Source organism: Tamandua tetradactyla, chromosome 15 (assembly GCF_023851605.1).
Source record: "Tamandua tetradactyla isolate mTamTet1 chromosome 15, mTamTet1.pri, whole genome shotgun sequence".
In the NCBI taxonomy this organism is placed as follows: domain Eukaryota; kingdom Metazoa; phylum Chordata; class Mammalia; order Pilosa; family Myrmecophagidae; genus Tamandua; species Tamandua tetradactyla.
The window spans coordinates 53,564,402-53,582,356 of record NC_135341.1 but is presented as its reverse complement, the minus strand read 5'-3'; the positions used below and the strand labels follow the sequence as shown (position 1 = coordinate 53,582,356).

The window sequence follows — 17,955 nt, the reverse complement described above, 5'->3', positions numbered from 1 at the left end:
AAAACAGTTAGAGGAAAATGTTGGGAGATATCTTATGGATCTTACAACTGGAGGCGGTTTTATGGACCTTAAACCTAAAGCAAGAGCACTGAAGAAGGAAATAAATAAATGGGAACTCCTCAAAATTAAACACTTTTGTGCATCAAAGAACTTCATCAAGAAAGTAGAAAGACAGCCTTCACAATGGGAGACAATATTTGGAAATGATATATCAGATAAAGGTCTAGTATCCAGAATTTATAAAGAGATTGTTCATCTCAACAACAAAAAGACAGCCAACCCAATTACAAAATGGGAAAAAGACTTGAACAGACACCTCTCAGAAGAGGAAATACGGATGGCCAAGAGGCACATGAAGAGATGCTCAATGTCCCTGGCCATTAGAGAAATGCAAATCAAAACCACAATGAGATATCATCTCACACCCACCAGAATGGCCATTATCAACAAAACAGAAAATGACAAGTGCTGGGGAGGATGCGGAGAAAGAGGCACACTTATCCACTGTTGGTGGGAATGTCAAAGGGTGCAACCACTGTGGAAGGCAGTTTGGCGGTTCCTCAAAAAGCTGAATATAGAATTGCCATACGACCCAGCAATACCATTGCTAGGTATCTACTCAAAGGACTTAAGGGCAAAGACACAAACGGACATTTGCACACCAATGTTTATAGCAGCATTATTTACAATTGCAAAGAGATGGAAACAGCCAAAATCTCCATCAACAAAAGAGTGGCTAAACAAACTGTGGTATATACATACGATGGAATATTATGCAGCTTTAAGACAAGATAAACTTATGAACCATGTAATAACATGGATGGACCTAGAGAATATTATGCTGAGTGAATCCAGCCAAAAACTAAAGGACAAATACTGTATGGTCCCACTGATGTGAACGGACATTCGAGAATAAACTTGAAATATGTCATTGGTAACAGAGTTCAGCAGGAGTTAGAAACAGGGTAAGACAATGGGTAATTGAAGCTGAAGGGATACAGACTGTGCAACAGGACTAGATACAAAAACTCAAAAATGGACAGCACAATAATACCTAATTGTAAAGTAATCATGTTAAAACACTGAATGAAGCTGCATCTGAGCTATAGGTTTTTGTTTTGTTTTGTTTTGTTTTGTTTTGATTTTACTATTATTACTTTTATTTTTTTCTCTATATTAACATTCTATATCTTTTTCGGTTATGTTGCTAGTTCTTCTAAACCAATGCAAATGTACTAAGAAATGATGATCATGCATCTATGTGATGATGTTAAGAATTAATGATTGCATGTGTAGAATGGTATGATCTCTAAATGTTGGGTTAATTTCTTTTTTTCCGTTAATTAAAAAAAAAAAAAAAAAGAGAAGGGATAATTGGAGATGAAGGGATACAGACTGTACAACGGGACTGGATATAAAAACTCAGAAATGGACAGCACAATACTACCCAATTGTAATGCAATTATGTTAAAACACTGAATGAAGCTGCATGTGAGGTATAGGTTTTTTGTTTTTGTTTTTTTTGTTTTTTTTTCTTTCTATTATTGTTTTAATTCTTATTCTGTTGTCTTTTTATTTCTTTTTCTAAATTGATGCAAATGTACTAAGAAATGATGAATATGCAACTATGTGATGTTATTAAGAATTACTGATTGTACATGTAGATTGGAATGATTTCTAATTGTTTTGTTAATTCTTTTTTTAATTAATAAAAAAAAAAGTGGATAAAATGGGAAGTTTTAGGGTACATGTTAGCAGAGTAAGAAAAAATACAAAAACAGAACTGGACAACACAAGTTTGAAGTCTCAGTGATATAGTTAAAATATAATTATAGTATTTGTCCATCAAATGCAATAAAGCTACCATACAATGGAAAATGTTAACAATAGTGAAAACTGTGTGAGTTTATAATATATGGGAACTCTGTACCTTCTTCATGGATTTTCTGTATACCTACAACTGCACTAATTTAAGAAAATAAAAGAGAAAAGAAAAACAACCTCGTCGTTCCCCGTCCTCCCCCCCCCCCCCCCCCCCGCACCAATCCCCCCGCCCCCCCTAAAAAAAAGATGGGTTGATTTCTTATGACCTGGAAGTGTATAGGCCAGAAGACGCTGCTGCTGAAAGGGATAGCACCTGGTCTGGGCCCTCAGGGATCTGCCAGACCAGAAAACGCGCACATTCGCCTGGACGGGAGGAACACCCGCCAAAGAAGAGGCACTGGCTCTTCACTTCCGGTGGATTCTCGTCGGAGACCGGAAGCCGCTGTGCAGTCAGGGATTTCACAGGACCTTCGGCCCTGGTCCCTTGAGGGTCTCCCAGGCCAACCTCAACCCTCGAATTCCACTTTTGGAGGAGGAGGTTTCCTCTGCCCCGCCCCCCCCCCCCCCCCCCCCCCCAGCCCCGGCTGGCTACTCCCGGAATCCGGCAGCGTTTCCAAGGCCGCCGAGAGGCTCAAGAATGGGGGCTGTCGAGGTAATGAAATTCTTTCTCAACAGTAGATGAGACCCTGTCCGTCAAAAAATTCATCGTGGCATTTTCCATTTTTATTCTCCTTGGATAAATGTCATAATTATAAAATATGTTTTTCTATCATAAAAAACAAAGAATGGGGGCTGGTCACTACTTCTGGCTTTCACTTACAAAAATGGAACCTTCGAGCCTTTCACTTTCGCTGGCACTCCTGCGGTTGTTCTAGAGGTCCGTACCTGTTCCAGGATGGCCACCTAGTTAATGCCAATCTCTTTTTCAGCTCATTCAATTTTCTAGTGGAGGGAGTGATCTGTATACTACCTTTCACCTGTGCTCTGGGCAGAAGCTTTGGACTCACATTCTGAGGGTGATGTTCCTTTGGTTTCCCCTTCCCTGAGCTCATTTAACTTTGGCACACTGTAGCCCTGAAGGGCTTTGCTAGACTTCTTGCCATCGGTGATATTGTTTGGATTCATGTCTTCTGTCCTGCATCTCAGAGCAGGCAAAGTTTGGATTTACATAGTTGCATATGCCAGTCAATAAAAACATAAAGGCAGAAAATTCTGGAAGAGATGGGTGAAAACTTACCAGGTGGTTCCAGTGATGAAAGAATGTTGATTAGGAAGTGGCAGTAATGATTCTTAATCCAGGGACCACCTTTTCACCTAAATGAAATTAAGACTATCTTCCTCAATTCTAATGGAAGCCATCCTCAGCAGCAAAGGCCATCTTATAACACTGCATTCCAGACACCATGCAGACACACACAAAAAATAAGCCCAGGTTTTATGTTGCTGGTAGCTAGGCCCTTCTTCTGTATAGACTGTAGTTAATAACAACAGTTTAGAAGAGAAAGCAAAAGAACTCATTGGAATTTTCTCTGCATATTGTAGCCTCATCTTGAAACCATGCAATTTGCTCATCATCTCTTGAGACAGATTTCTTTCTTGGGCACTTACCAATAGAATGATGAAGACTGCCTTCCCTGGCTCTAAGCTGAGGCCTCACAGCCAGACTGAGAGCTGTCCTGGGACACTTACCTCTAAATGTCTCAACTTCAGTAGTTCTTAATCTCAGCCATAAATGTTTCAGAACAGTGCTTTTTTTCTGAGGTAGATGTATATATTCAGTGATTTAATGACCCATCCCATGACCTAGTATTGTTATTGCTGTTGAATGTGTAATTCTCTATTTGCAGATGCACTTGGTTTTTCATTGTTCTCTTAGGCTTTAATTGGGAAATATTTCATAGACTGGCATAAAGAACAGGTGTTTAGGAGCTGTGCAGCTATTAGAAGGGAAATCCAGGTTACCATCCAACAAAGAGACGTCCTCCAGGGCTGGGAGGTGAGAGGAAGCTGAGTGCAGAGCAGAACTGGCTCCTAGTTTAATAGGCACTAAGACAAAATTTAGTAGAATGAAGAGCAGAACTTGGCTTCTAATTTAATGGGCACAAGTTAGACAAAATTTAGTAGAATGAATTGTAGAACCTATGACATACAGTTCAAGAACAGTTCTGAGAAGTCCCTGGCAAAGCCACAGGCAGTAGGTATGGCCAGGATTGGTTACTGGGTCTCAGGCCCACAGTCTAGTCTGTGGGGAATTAATCTTTAAGTCTTAGAGTCTGGTATGTGCTTTGCTAGACTATGAATTGCATTGTAAGAAACTTATGCCTTCCTTGCAGGCTGTGTCTTCCCCGGCTGAGAAGCTGTTGACATGTCCTGAAAGAGAGAGTTTTCTAAAGCCAGACACTTATGAGGATTTCCTTCTCTCCTCTGCAGTTCAAATCTAACGTTGCTTGCTTCCCAAGGAATTAAGGACTTTTTTTCTGAGAAGTTATTGTGTATTCGTTCATTCCAAACACTTTCTGAAAGCTTTAGTTGCTTTAGTTTCCTAGACTGCTCAGAGTAAGTACCATGAAATTTGTTGGGTTAAACCAATGGAATTTATTGGTTCATGGTTTTGAAACTTGGAAAAAGTCCACATCAGGGCATCATTAAGGTGATGCTTTCTCACTGAAGGATGTGGCCTTCTGGGGCTAGCTGCCAGAGATACTTGGCTATTCTTGTCACATGGCAAGGCATATAACAGTGTCTGCTGGTCTTTTCTTTCTCTTCCAGATTTTGCTTTCAGCTTTTTGCTTTCCTGATTTTCTCTCTCTTATGTATGAATTCATTGTGTTTATAAAGGACTTAGTGATAGGATTGAGACCCAGCCTAATTGAGGTGTGTCACACATTAACTGAAGTAGCTTCATGAAAATGTCCTACTTACAATGGGTTCACACTCACAGGAAGGGATTAAATTTAAGAACATGCTTTCTGGGGTACATATAGCTTCAAATCACCATACAGTTGTTAGAGTGCTAGGAACAGAATGATGATTGATACCCTAATGATTTGGAGGTAGGGACAGTTATATTTATAGGTGCCTCCCACTTAAGGGTGTTACTGCTAGTATGGATGTTTGTACATACAAAGGTAATTGTTTAACTCAGATTCATGGTTGTGTGCATATGTATTCTAGGGAAGGTTACTATGGGGAGGCATTGAGTCTTGAAACAAGTTGGAATTTAAAGGCAGATGGGGAGGCAGGAATGGAAAGATACTGAACAAAGAGAATAAAGCTCATAGGCATGGGAGAAAATAAGCACATATCCAAGTAAGCAAAGCCTGGAGCCTTCCAAAAGGAGAGGACAGCAGGAGCCTGTAACTGCTTACTCTTGGCTTGAGTACTGAAGACTTTTCTGTTCTTGTTCCAGATTTGCCAAATAAAAATACAGGATGCCTTATTAATTTGAATTTCAGATGAAAAATAAATAATATTTTAGTGTAAGTATATCCTATTGAATAACTAGGTGTCCTGTATATTATCAGGTGACTGTAGTCTACGGACATCTCGGGACTAAAGAGGTTGAGTGCACACTGACAGTTTGGGTATTGTAGTGGTGGGCCTCTTAGTAAGATGATACTCAGAGATTTTCTGGGTTCTTTTTTCCTATCTTAAGTAAAATTTTGCAGTATTTACTACTGTAGCCCAAATGAATCCATTGCGTCTTTACAAATTATTTGGCTAATTCATTCATGTATTCACTTCTAATTCCATCAAAAATATTTAATATGTTTTAGGCTCTGTGCAGGCGATCATGTGAGCAAAAACAGACTCGAGGCCCATTCTTGAGCTGTGTTCATGAACTTTAGATAAATCTATTACTTTTCCATCAGTTGCCACATTACCTGTGCCTGAACCAAGGAGGTACTTTCTTCCTCTCTTCTTATCCTCCCTCATTCTTAGTGGCCCCAAATTGTTTCCCACTGCCCTATTCCTGTCTGAAATCTTGTTATGAATGGCTTAGCTCTATTGATCTCAAAGTTCAGGGGGTATAAGAATCACCTGGAGGGTGCTTCCCCCAGAGTTTCAGTAGGTCTAGGGTGGGATGGAAGAGTTTGCTTTCTGACATGTCTCAGGTAGGGCCAATGGTGAGAAGCCCTGCCTTAGATGGTAGGATTGCCACAAGGCAACTGCTAGAGGAATTGTTCCCGCTACCCTAATGCCCATCTCCTGTATGTGAACTTTATGTTTATCACTCTGAATTTTCTAATCCAGAGGGTAAAACAGACTCATCTGCTCTCTGGCCGGCCACAGGGGCTATTTTGGGAATAGGATTTCCTGGTCAGTCAGTGGAAGTATCAAAGCCTTCTGGGAAGTGGTATTTTTTAAAACCTTAAAAAAATATATATATATAATAAAAACTGATGATGGGAAATTTAGAAAAATCTTTGAGACAGTTAAACTAAGAAGATAAAAGTTACTCATAATTCTACTGTTATATTTCCTCCAAATATTTTTATAGGTATTTGTGTGTATTTTTATTTATGTTTTATCCTTTCATTTATGCAGTCACTCACCCCAACATTTATCAAGCGCTTTCTGTGTACCCCTGGCACTGTTCTAGGCACTGAGGTTATAGTAATGGGGAAAAAACATACAAAGATCCCTACTGTCATGGAGCTAATGAGAGAAACAGACCATAGCCAAAGAGACACAAGTAAAATATTTAATACTTTAGGTAATAATATATAGTAAGGACAAAAATGTTAAATCAGGAAAGGATAACATGAAATGCCCGGAAGTAAGTTTGGGTGACAAGGGAAATTGTCACTGAGAAGATGATTTCTAACTTGAGACCTGAAGGAAGTGAGGGATAGTGATGAGGCTATCTGGAGAAGGAGCATTCCAGGCAGGGGAAACAGCAAGTGCAAATACCTTGAGATGGGACTATGCCTGGAGTATCTGAGGAGCACGAAGGAGGCCAGGATGGTTGGATTGGGTGAAGGAAGTGGAGCCTAATAAGGCAGGAGGTTGGAGGGGATATAGCACCAGATCAATGATATGACCCTTGTGGGCCATAGTAAGGATTTTGGCTTTTTTTTGCATGAGATGGGACTACTAGAAGTTTTGAGCTGAGGAGTGATATGGTTTAATTTCCTTAATAGGATCACTGAAAGCTGTGTTGAAGATAGACCCCAGGGGGCAAGGGTTAAATCAGGGAGACCAGTGAGGAGGATACTGTTGTATTCCATGCAAGATATGGCCCAAGATGGTCGCTTGGACCAAGATGGTTATCGTGAGAATAATGAGAAGAGATCCAATTCTAGATTATAGTTTGAAGATGAAGCCCATGGGATTTGCTGATGGACTGCAGAGTGAGCAATTGAGAGAAATCAAAGCTAAGCATCAGGAAGACGGGAATTTAAGGACAAGGGGAGGACTGCAGAGGATGCTAGCTCTGGAGTGCATATCAGGAGCTCAAGGTGGGGCAAACTACCAGTTGGATATATGGGTCTGGAGTTCTGGGGAGAGGTCTGGATAGGAGATAGAAACTTTGGTTGTCAGCATACAGGTAGTATTTAAGGGCTGTTGGTGCCCTTCCAGATCTCTTTACTGGGCAGTACACTCCTCCCTTAACTGCTGTGAGGGTTGACTGTTAACGGTTCAGAGCTGCCCCCTCTTCCAGAAAACTGCCCTTGGTCAAATAGTAGCCACCTTGCGGTAGGTAAACAACCCACCTTCCCCCTGTTCTACTGGGAAATAGTCCACAGCAAATGACTGTGATGCAATTCCTATAAGCTTTTTGTGGAATCAGGATGAAGCTTGCCTCAAGCTGAGACCACAAACATCCTTCCTTCCCCTGACCTCTTCTGTTCCCCTCCCTCTCTTACAGATTTCTCCCAAGACCCCCCTCAATAAACTGTTCTCTCCCAGGCTCTTCTTCTAGGGAAACCAACATAAGGAGATAATCCCATCTAGTCCTGGAGGCATGGGGTGCTACATGCCCATGTACCATTCTTGGAAGTGTTTGAGCCTTTCAGGTTGTATATTATTTGATTTCATGATGAGTCAGGATGAATTTGAGATGTCACTGCCCACAGATACCCTGTCGTTAGCAATACAAGGCTTGTTGTGTGTACAGGTGGGAGGGCAGGCTGGTTCTGGGGGGAGGCAAGTCATTATTTCTGCTTTGGTGCATTCTAATCATATTTCCCTATGTCAAACCAAGCAGCATGTTCAGTCTTACTGCAGAGACTGCTCTCCTTCTGCTCAGATGAGAAACAAATCAGCATGATCAAGCTTGTCAGTAGATCATTTAGAGGTTTTTGTCTGTGTTAGTAGCCAAGGGTTGGCAGTGTCTTTTGTATTTGTGAGTGAATATACATGTGCATTTTGCTTTTAAATTGTAGATGATACTGTCTCCCATTTTGAAATGCTGTATATTTTGTACTTTAATTTTCAAGAATTGTTAAGGTCATATAGAAGGACAAATTAGCCCAGATAAAAACTTCCTAGCTATGAATTCTGCCAAGTACAGTGATCCAGGTATCTGTCAAGCATTTTATACTTTTCTCTTAAATTGAGGTATTATATGTGTACACTAAAGTGATCAGATATTAAGTATACAACTGTACATATTTTTACATTTTCAGGCATCCATGGAACTGCTGCCCAGATGAAGATATAGAACATTTCTACTACCTAGAAAGTTCTGTTAAACACCTTTCCAGTCAATCCTAATCCCAACTCAAGTTAACTACTATTTTGATTTCTATCACCTATATTGCTTTTCCTGTGCTTGAGGTTCATATAAATGGAATCGTATAATATATAGTCTTTTGTAGCTGGCTTCTTTCAGTTTTCATTAGATCTGTAAGATTTATCCATGTAGTTGTGCGTCATGGTAGTTTGTTCTTTTAAAATATCTGTATGATAGTCCATTATATGAATATACCACAATTTATTTATCCATTCTACTATTATTGGATTGCATCCAGTTTCTGGTCACATTACTATTTTCAGTATGACTGTAGTGTCCATAAACTGATTTACTACCCCACTCCCCAACCCCAAAGAGACCTGAATAATAGCCACGATGGGGCTTTCTACCTTTATCTTCATTTTATAGATGGGGAGCCTTCATTGAGTATCCAATGACTTATCCAAGGTCACATGGCCACATAGGGGCAGAGCTGGGACAAGAACCCAGGTCTCTTGACTTGTGGTCCAATGACCTTTACCAGACTCTTGATAGCATTGCCCATGAAATTCTTGGCACCCAGAGCCTGAATTAAGGGACCTCTTCACTTCTCAGGGGGATTGTAAAATCTCCCTTCCTGACAGCTCAGACCCTACCAAGGTATCTCATTTGACTAGAACTCATTTCAAGGTTGAACAAACTGCGGTTTCTCCAATAGCCCTTCAGCACGGGGAGATGTACTTGAGACTTAGGTGGCAATGACAGTTAAGTCTGTATCAAAAGGAAGCAGCTGAAACCCTCACTCAATAGTGCCTGACAACTAAGCAATTATATCACAAGCTTTTGCCTTTTTGGCATGTGCAGGGAGCAAGAACTTGCTGTGCAGATATCACCTGCAAAGACACCTGAACTTAGATGTTGTTACTGTCATGATCCTGTACCAGAAGGTTGAGTAAAATCTCTCAGGGACAGGTGGTGGAGAGTATAGTAGGATAGGGAGAAATATGTTAGTATTTAGGGAGAAGGATGAAAAGAAAGCCAGAGACAGACAGTATCCCAGGCGTTGCTTCTGGTGATTTCTGATCTCAGTGTCCAGAGAAGGAGCTGTTTTCCATTCTGTCACTCTTCCACATGCCTCACAAATCATTGTAATGTCCACGCTGGATTCCTGCAGGGTTTGAAAGAGCCCAACAATCATGGGCTCCACTGGCTGTGGTTGCTGGTTCTGCTAATTTCCTTTTCCCCATCCAGACCCCTTTCCTCCACTATCTCTGATGTTTCTTTTCTGTTTATTTTTCCTTTCTTCCATTAGTGTTGATATATATATTTTTAAGTAAGGAAGAATGTCTAGAATGGAATACTAAGGATTTACAGAGTTTTTCTGGCACAAAACACAGCCTCTGGTCTTTAAAACCACCATGTATGCTAGGTTTCTTCGTTATACTTTTGTAGAGGAAGAAATGGAAGCTTTGAGGGGTTAAGTAAGGTGACTAAGTTGTCCTCATTTCTCCAAGTCTTTTCTAGTTTTAGCCCTGAAAGTCCTGCATCCTGGACTATGCCCACTCAGTCCTAGGTAAACAAGGACAGTTGGATACCCTAGGTTAAGTGACTTGCATAAGATTACAAGCTAGGAAGTGCCAGGGCTGAGATTTGAACCCAGGTATCCCTGGTTCCCAAAGTGGCATTTTTCTGGCCCCTTGATATAGACTTTTCTTAGGTACCTTTGAAATAATGTAGAAGGTGGTTAAGGGCTAAGCTTGACATCCCAAGATATTCATATAAGAGATGCCATATGAGGAGGGGCTTACTATAGGAGATTATAGGAAACAACTTTGAGGTTAGTTTAATTTACAGATAGCCTTAGATTTTTAATTTACCATCAGCCTACCTATATGGTTCTGCTCATTTAGGCTGGAAAGAGTGAAAGACCTATTTAGATTCAGCTTAAACTGCTGAAACATTCTGGGTCTTCTTGGTACCAGACCTTCCCTCCTTTCTGGTTTTCATCACTGAATTATGGGCGACTGTTGGCTCTATAAAAGGATGAATAGAAACTTGTTAATCCTAAGTTCCTCTTATTCTTTGTTTCTGAGCCTAACCTTTCCTCTTTATCCCTGCTATGGTTGTCTGTAGCCTAGATCATTGCAGTAGCCTCTTAAATGGTTCTCTGTCTTGCGCTTCAAAATACATTCTCCAAACCAACCACTAGAGTGTCTAAAATATAAATCTGAGTGGGCTTTTCCTCTCCTTAGAAGGCCTTCATGGGTTTCGGCATGCCTCCAGGAAACCTAATTAGCCTGAGTCTTAGTTTGGGTTTCACTAGAAGGGACCACTAGAGGGGGATGGGGAAGTGAGGGAAGGGAAGGCAGCCAATACAGGGTATGCTAGGGAGGAAATTACCCCTGTGGGCAATTGGAACTCAATTCTGTAGGTGCTCCTGGGATACAACATAGAATGTGCTTCAGGGTTATAAACTTAGGTTTTTTCCAGAAACTCCCATTGGTCATTAGCTGAGGGCATTTCTGGAGTCTTAACTATATGGCCCTTCTGGTCTACGCTGCATAGTGGCCAACATGCTCCAATGGCCAGAAGCTGCTTTTAAACAGTGAGGACCTGGGGCATGCAGGAAGGAACTGTCAGTGGAATACTGACATAGGTGAAACAGGAGGGGCACTGACAGCCCATTATAGGCTGGCTTATGACACCTTAAATGACCCAAACCTTTCTTAACACTCTAGCTCTCTCTCCCTTTGCTTCCTACTTCACAGCCTGTGCTCTAATATCTCTGTACTTCTTGCATGTCCCTCAGTATCCCAAAAAAAAGCTGCTTATTTTTTTGCCTCCATGTTGTTGTTCATGATATACCTTCTGCTTTGGATGCCCTTCTTCATTTCTCCTCCTGGTTAACATCTACACATTCTTCAAGATTCACCATTACTTCCTCCAGGAAGCTTTCCTTGACTGATCTCTTCCCAGCCTGATTTAGATGCCCTTCACACAGCTTCTTTCATGGATCTGCCTCCCTTACCAGACCATCAGGCGGATGGTACATGTACTCCATCTAATACCTCTTTACATTCCTAGTGATGAGCATATAGCCTGGTGCTTAGTAGGCACTTAATAAACATGTTTTGGGACTGACTGTGTGTTTGTGGTTAATTGTTTAGCATGTGATTGGGTTTCCATATTTGCATCATGAACCGAACTAATCTCTGTTCCAATTCCCTCTTTTCATTGACAGAAGCAGAAAGGAAATGAAACTGAGTCTTCACCTTCTCTAAGAGACAGAGGTACAGCATTCTTATTCTACCCAGAGAGATAAGAGCAGGAAATGGTAGTCAAGGGGGAGTGTAGAAATCATAGAAGACAGAGTGAAAGCATCAGGGAAGACACACACACACACACGCACACCAAACACACACATACAGAGAAATGTGAACAAATAGATCCACAAGGAGGGAGGGAAATGAGAGAGGGCACTCAACAGACAGAGTGATAGGGACCTGACCTACAGAAAAAGGGAAAAATAGACCGATATACAGAGGAATGAATGGAGAGGACGTAAAAAAAAAAATAAGATGCAAAAAAGGAAGAATAGAAGGACGGAGCGGGGAAAGGAGAAAATAAGGCCACGTAATAGGCTAATGGAAAGATATAAGTAGAAATCCCTGAAAAAAAAATCTTTCCTTCTCTCAGGGCAACAGAGACAGAGATTGGAGCTGCAGCTATGAGCTGTTTTGTATCCTCTCATTACTGGCCCATAGGCAGAGGTGTGTGTGTGTCAGAAGATGAAGAGGGTGAGGAGGCTACTGCTGGCTCTCTTGAGCCATTTAAGCAGGGCACACATTTGTTGCCACACACCTCTTTTGGTGGTGAGTGTTGTGTAGTTTCTGCTGGGCCCTCTGTGAGTCATCTTTTAGAAGTTCAAACCTGTAAAGAATGGAGCAGAATGAAATGGTGTTTCCCATGTGTCTGCCTTTGGCCTTGTGCTATTGGGTTTGCTTTGCCTCATGAAAGAGTAATAACTCACATCAATTTTTAAAGCTGCATAATGCTCTTCCCAACCCAGCTGTCTAAAAGTTTGCAAAGCAGGCTGCACGGCTCCCTGGGAGAAGGCCACAACACTGGGAGAATGCTGGGCATGAGTGTCAGTTCTGCTCCTACAACTGCTAGTTCCCTTAACTGTTTCTTGGTAAGCATTACAGTGCTAAAAGGGGAGAGATGATTAGACCCATCAAATGGGCCAGAGGGCAGGAGCTGAGAGAATAGTACTTTGTAGGACTTCCCTTCTTCCTCAGTTCCCAGACAGACTGGATACAAAGTCTTGGAAAGAATTTTGAAAAAGATGAAACATCTTTGATTAAATCCTTTTCTACAAAATTTTTCATCTCTACTTATGTTTAATTCCTTTGTTCAAATTATTAAGCTGTTTGTCTCCGAGCTTCAACTCACCATTCTATACTCTGCTCTGTGATGCTGAGGCTGGGAGTCTACAAACCACATTTCTTCTTTGCCATCTGGAATCCAGTTTTGCCAGTAGGAAGTATAAGAGGGAGAAAGGATTCACTCCTTTCTATGACTTTCCTCTTCCTGTGAGTGGCACCCCAGCAACGCTTCTTTGCCCTTGCAGTTCCAGTTCAAACCTTCCTTAGCAGCAGCTCAATCACATCTGTAGTTTTCCCAGCACTTACAAAACCAGCCTCATTGTGATTCCCAGGGACACCAGCATCAGCCAACTGGTACCCTTCCTCAGACGATTGGGCCTTATTTCTGTGGTGCTCCTCCTCCAACCTTCTAAGTTTTAACAATCTTACCTCTTCTCTGTGTTTTCTCAACCCTAATGCTGCTGTAAGGTGACCAACTCCTCTGGGCCTCCCAGGACATTTGGGTTTTATAGTACAGAAAGACCTATATCCCAGAAGCCTCCTCAGTTCTAGGTAAATCAAGAAGGCTGGTCACCATAGGGTGATATTTTCTATGTTTGCTACCTTCAGGAAACATCAATTACCTAATTAACAATTCTATACCAAGATAAAAATTCCTTATAATGCAAGTTCTTTGGTGAAACAACTGATGCGATTTCTGTCTCCTGATTGGACCTTGGTGCATCCTCACATATCTCATTCTTAGGAAGTGATGTTAACTCAAATCAAGGAGCATCCATTACTTGTGGACAAAATCTGAAGTGTTCCATTAAAGAGTATTACCTTGTTTTATTACTGCTATTTTGATCAATACTGCTAGAGCAGCAGCTGCTGCCCTGTTGATAACAATACCTCACGTATGTATAGCATCTCATGCTTCACAAAACAGGGTTGACTGCCTTTTCTCATTTGTTTTCACAACAGTTCTGTGAGGTAAGTACTGTTATCTCCAGTTAACTAAATTCAGAGAGGCAAAATGACTTATCCAAAGTCACATATCTAGTCACAGATTGCTGAATTTAAAACACTTTTTTTACTCCAATTCTACCTCTTTTTTCCCTTGCAGCCTTTTTTAAATTAAACTCAGTTGCAGGCAAGCAGGAGTTTTCATTTTCTTTGGTGCTTCCCATCCTGTTCCCTACCCTCTGCCCCCAAGTTTTTGAACTTCATCTAGCTTTACTAGATAAATTGGACCGAAGAGATGTGTGGACTCAGGGAACTAGGCCCTCCGGATCCTATGCATTCTGCTGGCCATCTCTTTAATTGCTGGCATGTCTCATATGTCCACTGGATTTGCATTTAAACTAAAAGCTTTCTAAAACTTTGAACTTAGACCCATTCACTTAAAAGACATTTCCCAGAACACTCAATTCTGTTAATGCCGTAAAACAATCTATGTTAAATAGCAGGATCATTTCATATTCAGAAAACTTCCCCCAATCTGAACTGCTTTATTTGGATAGTGTTAGTGGTATTCTAGTTAGTGATGTTGTTGGGTGGTATCAGAGAGGTTTCCCTGAAAGGCAGAGTTTGTGGGGTACTAGGAAGGCAATGGCAGGCTCTACCTTGAACCCCTCCAGCACCACCCCGCTGGTGCCACAAGGAATAAAAAAATGTTTGAGCAGTCCTTGCACTCAGACTGCTTACCATTTAACAAAAGCACAGAAGCTTTACTTAAAGTTTCTGAGCCTTCCATATTTTGCTGGCAGCCATACTGAAGAGAAAGGGGCACTGTATTTGGAATTAGATGACTGGTATATGGGTGAAAAAATGAGCAAATAACAACCTTTCTGAGCTTCCATTTTCTCAACTCTGAAATGGGGATAATAACCTCACTCATAGGTTAGGATGTGGTTTTGGACATATTAGGATCCATAGATGGCCAAATCCTACTTTTCCTATGGCCTTTTATCTCCACAGTTTTCTCAAAAAGTTATACCCATAATAACAGTCTGATTCCAAGTAATACATTATTGATATCTAAGCAAATGCCCTAGCTCTCCAATATAGTTGTATTAGTTGACTTTTGTTGCATAACCCTAAAATTTAGCAGTTTAAAACAGTACATATTTATCATCTTACATTTTCTGTGGGTCAGAAATTCATGCATGGCTTAGCTGAGTTCTCTGTTTTATGATCTCTCATAAAGCTACAATATAAAGGTTAACAGGCCTGGGATCTCATTTGAAGGCTCAGCTAGGGAAGGATCTGCTTCCAAATTTTCCTATATGGTTGTTGGAAGGATTCAGTTCCTTTTAGGCTCTGTTCCTTGATGGCTGTTGGTCAGAGGCCACCTTCAGTTGCTTGTCATGTGGACCTCATGTGGAAGCTTGCTTCATCAAACAGTGAGGAAGATATGTCAGCGAGATGAAGTTACAATTTTATGTAGCCTAATCACTGAAGTAATATCCCATCACGTTTGTCATATTCTACCAGTTAAAAGCAAATCATTAAGATGTTCCATCCTCAAGGGGAGGGGATCACACCTGGGTGTGAATACCAGGAGGTGGGGATCTTTAGAGACCATCTTAGAAGCTGCCTACCACAATAGGGCCTTTTGATAGAAGCTGAATACAGCATGTGTCAGGGAGTGGTCTGTAGTGGGAACTCCCACTTATCCCTTCCCCACTACACAAAATCTAAATTTTGAGACTCACTGAAGAGTTAATAAATAAGGGGATGTTAACTTCCCAGTGGTGTACTTATCCATCTCAGGTTCATGTGTTGGAAAAAGGGGGAGAAAATGGTAGATCTATCCCAAAAACCCAGATTTAAGACAGGAGGCAGGAAGAAAGGGTGGGGTCTGGGATTTCTCTTCTGTGGCAGAGTAATGAGCCAAATGAATGTTGTGGGCTCTGACCAGTTAATTACATTAGCGACTCCTCTACCATTACAGGTTTGCCAGCAATGGGAGGGACAAAAGTTACAATGAAGCTCAGGAAGCTGAGCCCTATTGCATGGTGACTGTGAAGTTTAAATGAGAGAGTTTATATGCCAGGACCAGGTATATTAGACATGATTTTAATGTTTAATTTTTAAATGATTTTTACAGACAAAATGGGTTGTAGGATAAGAGGTTACTGTGATCAGAGAGGACAAGAAAGACTTCGTAGAAAAAAATAAGATATCAGATACTGATAAGAAGAGGGAGTCCAGGTGAGGGAAAGGGTATAGAGATAGGAATGCATTTATTTATTTAACAAACATAATATATACTAGTCCTTATCTTTGAGATGTGACGTTAATAATGACAGTGTGGATAAATGGAGGAGACAGATGGGTAAACAAATAGCTTAAGTATATGATGACCAGATAAATACTTATTGTAGGTGCAGAGTTCAGAGGTAGCCTAGAAGAATGAGGGGTTAATTCCACCAGAAGGAGGAGGGAAAGGGGTAAAAAAAGAAAAAAATCACACAGAATTTAAGAGGTGTTTTGAGGGTTATAAAAAAGGCAGGTTGTGGAGGCAGTGCGTGAAGTCTGGTTGGAGGAGAAAGGTATGCACAAGAAAGAAGCTGGGGCTGTACCTGCTGTTTTAAGTAACAATGACAATCAGGGATCTTGTTGTGTCTTCCCTTCTCTTAGCTATCCCTGTGTAATAACACTTCCCCACCCACCTCCAATTTAGTGGCTTTAAACAATAGCAATTTATTTTTTCATGATTTGTGGTTGGCTGGGCTTAGCTGTGAAGTTCTTCTGACTTACATGGTGCTGGCTGGAGTCACCCACATGTCTTCATTCAGTTGACAGCTTGTTTGGGGCTAAAATGTTCCATATGGTTTCACTTACATATCTGGAGGGTCATCTAGGGTAGCTAGAGTGACTGGCTGCTGATTAGGCTTCATTCTCTCTCCACAGGGTCCCTGATACATTTTTTTCTATATGGCAGCTGTATCCTAAAAGAGTGAAAATGGATTCTTAAGGCCTAGACTCCAGAATTCGTACAATTTCACGTTTGCTATATTCTGTTGATCAGACCAAGTCACAGGGCCAGCTCATTTCAAGGGAAAGGAAAATACACTTTATCTCTTAATGGGAGCAGTGACCTGGGAGTTTTGGGATTATAATAGCCACCTTTGCAGTCAACCTACTATAGCTGCACACAGCCTTGTGCATAGGGTAGAAAGTTATTTTAGCCATATAGCAGTTGAGGTCATTCATGCTAATGGAAGGATTCTCCTGGAGGGTTTGCATACTCTATCAGCTCTCAGGGCCCCATTTTCATGCTGAAAACTATGATTTTTTTTTACCAGAGAATCTGTCAGTTCCAGATCAAAGAAAAGGAAGTGAAAGCTGCTTTCTGAACACTGGATAATGTATTTTATTTATCCCTGAGAAGACTGAAAGGGAATGCCATCAGGGTTTGAAAACATTGCTTTAAATTTGATACATTTGAATCCAATGGTAGGTAATGAATTTTGCTTCATCAGTAAAGCTTCAATCTTCTTGATGAGCATGTGCAACAAAAGATGAAAACAAAAGGCATCAAATTACCATGGTGATGGCTAATTGCGGTGAATATGCATATATTAGTTCACAGTAACACAAATAACACTCTGGTAGGCTAAAGTGCTAAGATACAGAAAGTATTGTTCTGCTTAAAATGTTGTGAAAATCGCAGTCTGCTCTGATTAAAATATCATTAGAAATATCAGCAAAGAAAGTATTGTTTAATGGCGAATAGGAAAAAAAAATACTCATTTCCCTCAAAGCTTTTTAGGAATATGATTTAGTACTATGACTCCTGGGACTAGAATATTGTTGGTATGCTCTGCATGCAAAAGAATTTTGAAATAGAGTATCATTCTTTGGGGGCTTCCTATCTCCCTCCCAGATACACAAACACCTTTGTAACTGGCACTGTGATAGGAATCACAGGGAAAACGAAGAGACAGATGCTCCACTTAAGGAGAAATACAGGAGTGGATTTAAGAGTCACATAGGCCTAAACACCTGCAAACTTTGGACAAACCATTTAGCTCTGTGAGACTTAATTTCCTCACATGTAAAATGGGAGGAGTATGCATC

General features: G+C 40.9%; 2 long non-coding RNA genes across 2 annotated transcripts; both read left to right on the top strand.

The window, feature by feature from the left end:
* Nucleotides 1–2,405: 2,405 nt before the first annotated feature.
* Nucleotides 2,406–17,436, top strand: LOC143657987 (uncharacterized). Its single transcript, XR_013163049.1, has 5 exons — nt 2,406–2,476; nt 11,745–11,793; nt 12,200–12,375; nt 15,824–15,931; nt 17,181–17,436. It is a non-coding gene; the product is annotated as an uncharacterized LOC143657987 (long non-coding RNA).
* On the top strand, nt 7,165–8,603 carry LOC143657986 (uncharacterized). Its single transcript, XR_013163048.1, has 4 exons — nt 7,165–7,524; nt 7,738–7,844; nt 8,268–8,349; nt 8,457–8,603. It is a non-coding gene; the product is annotated as an uncharacterized LOC143657986 (long non-coding RNA).
* Nucleotides 17,437–17,955: the final 519 nt, after the last annotated feature.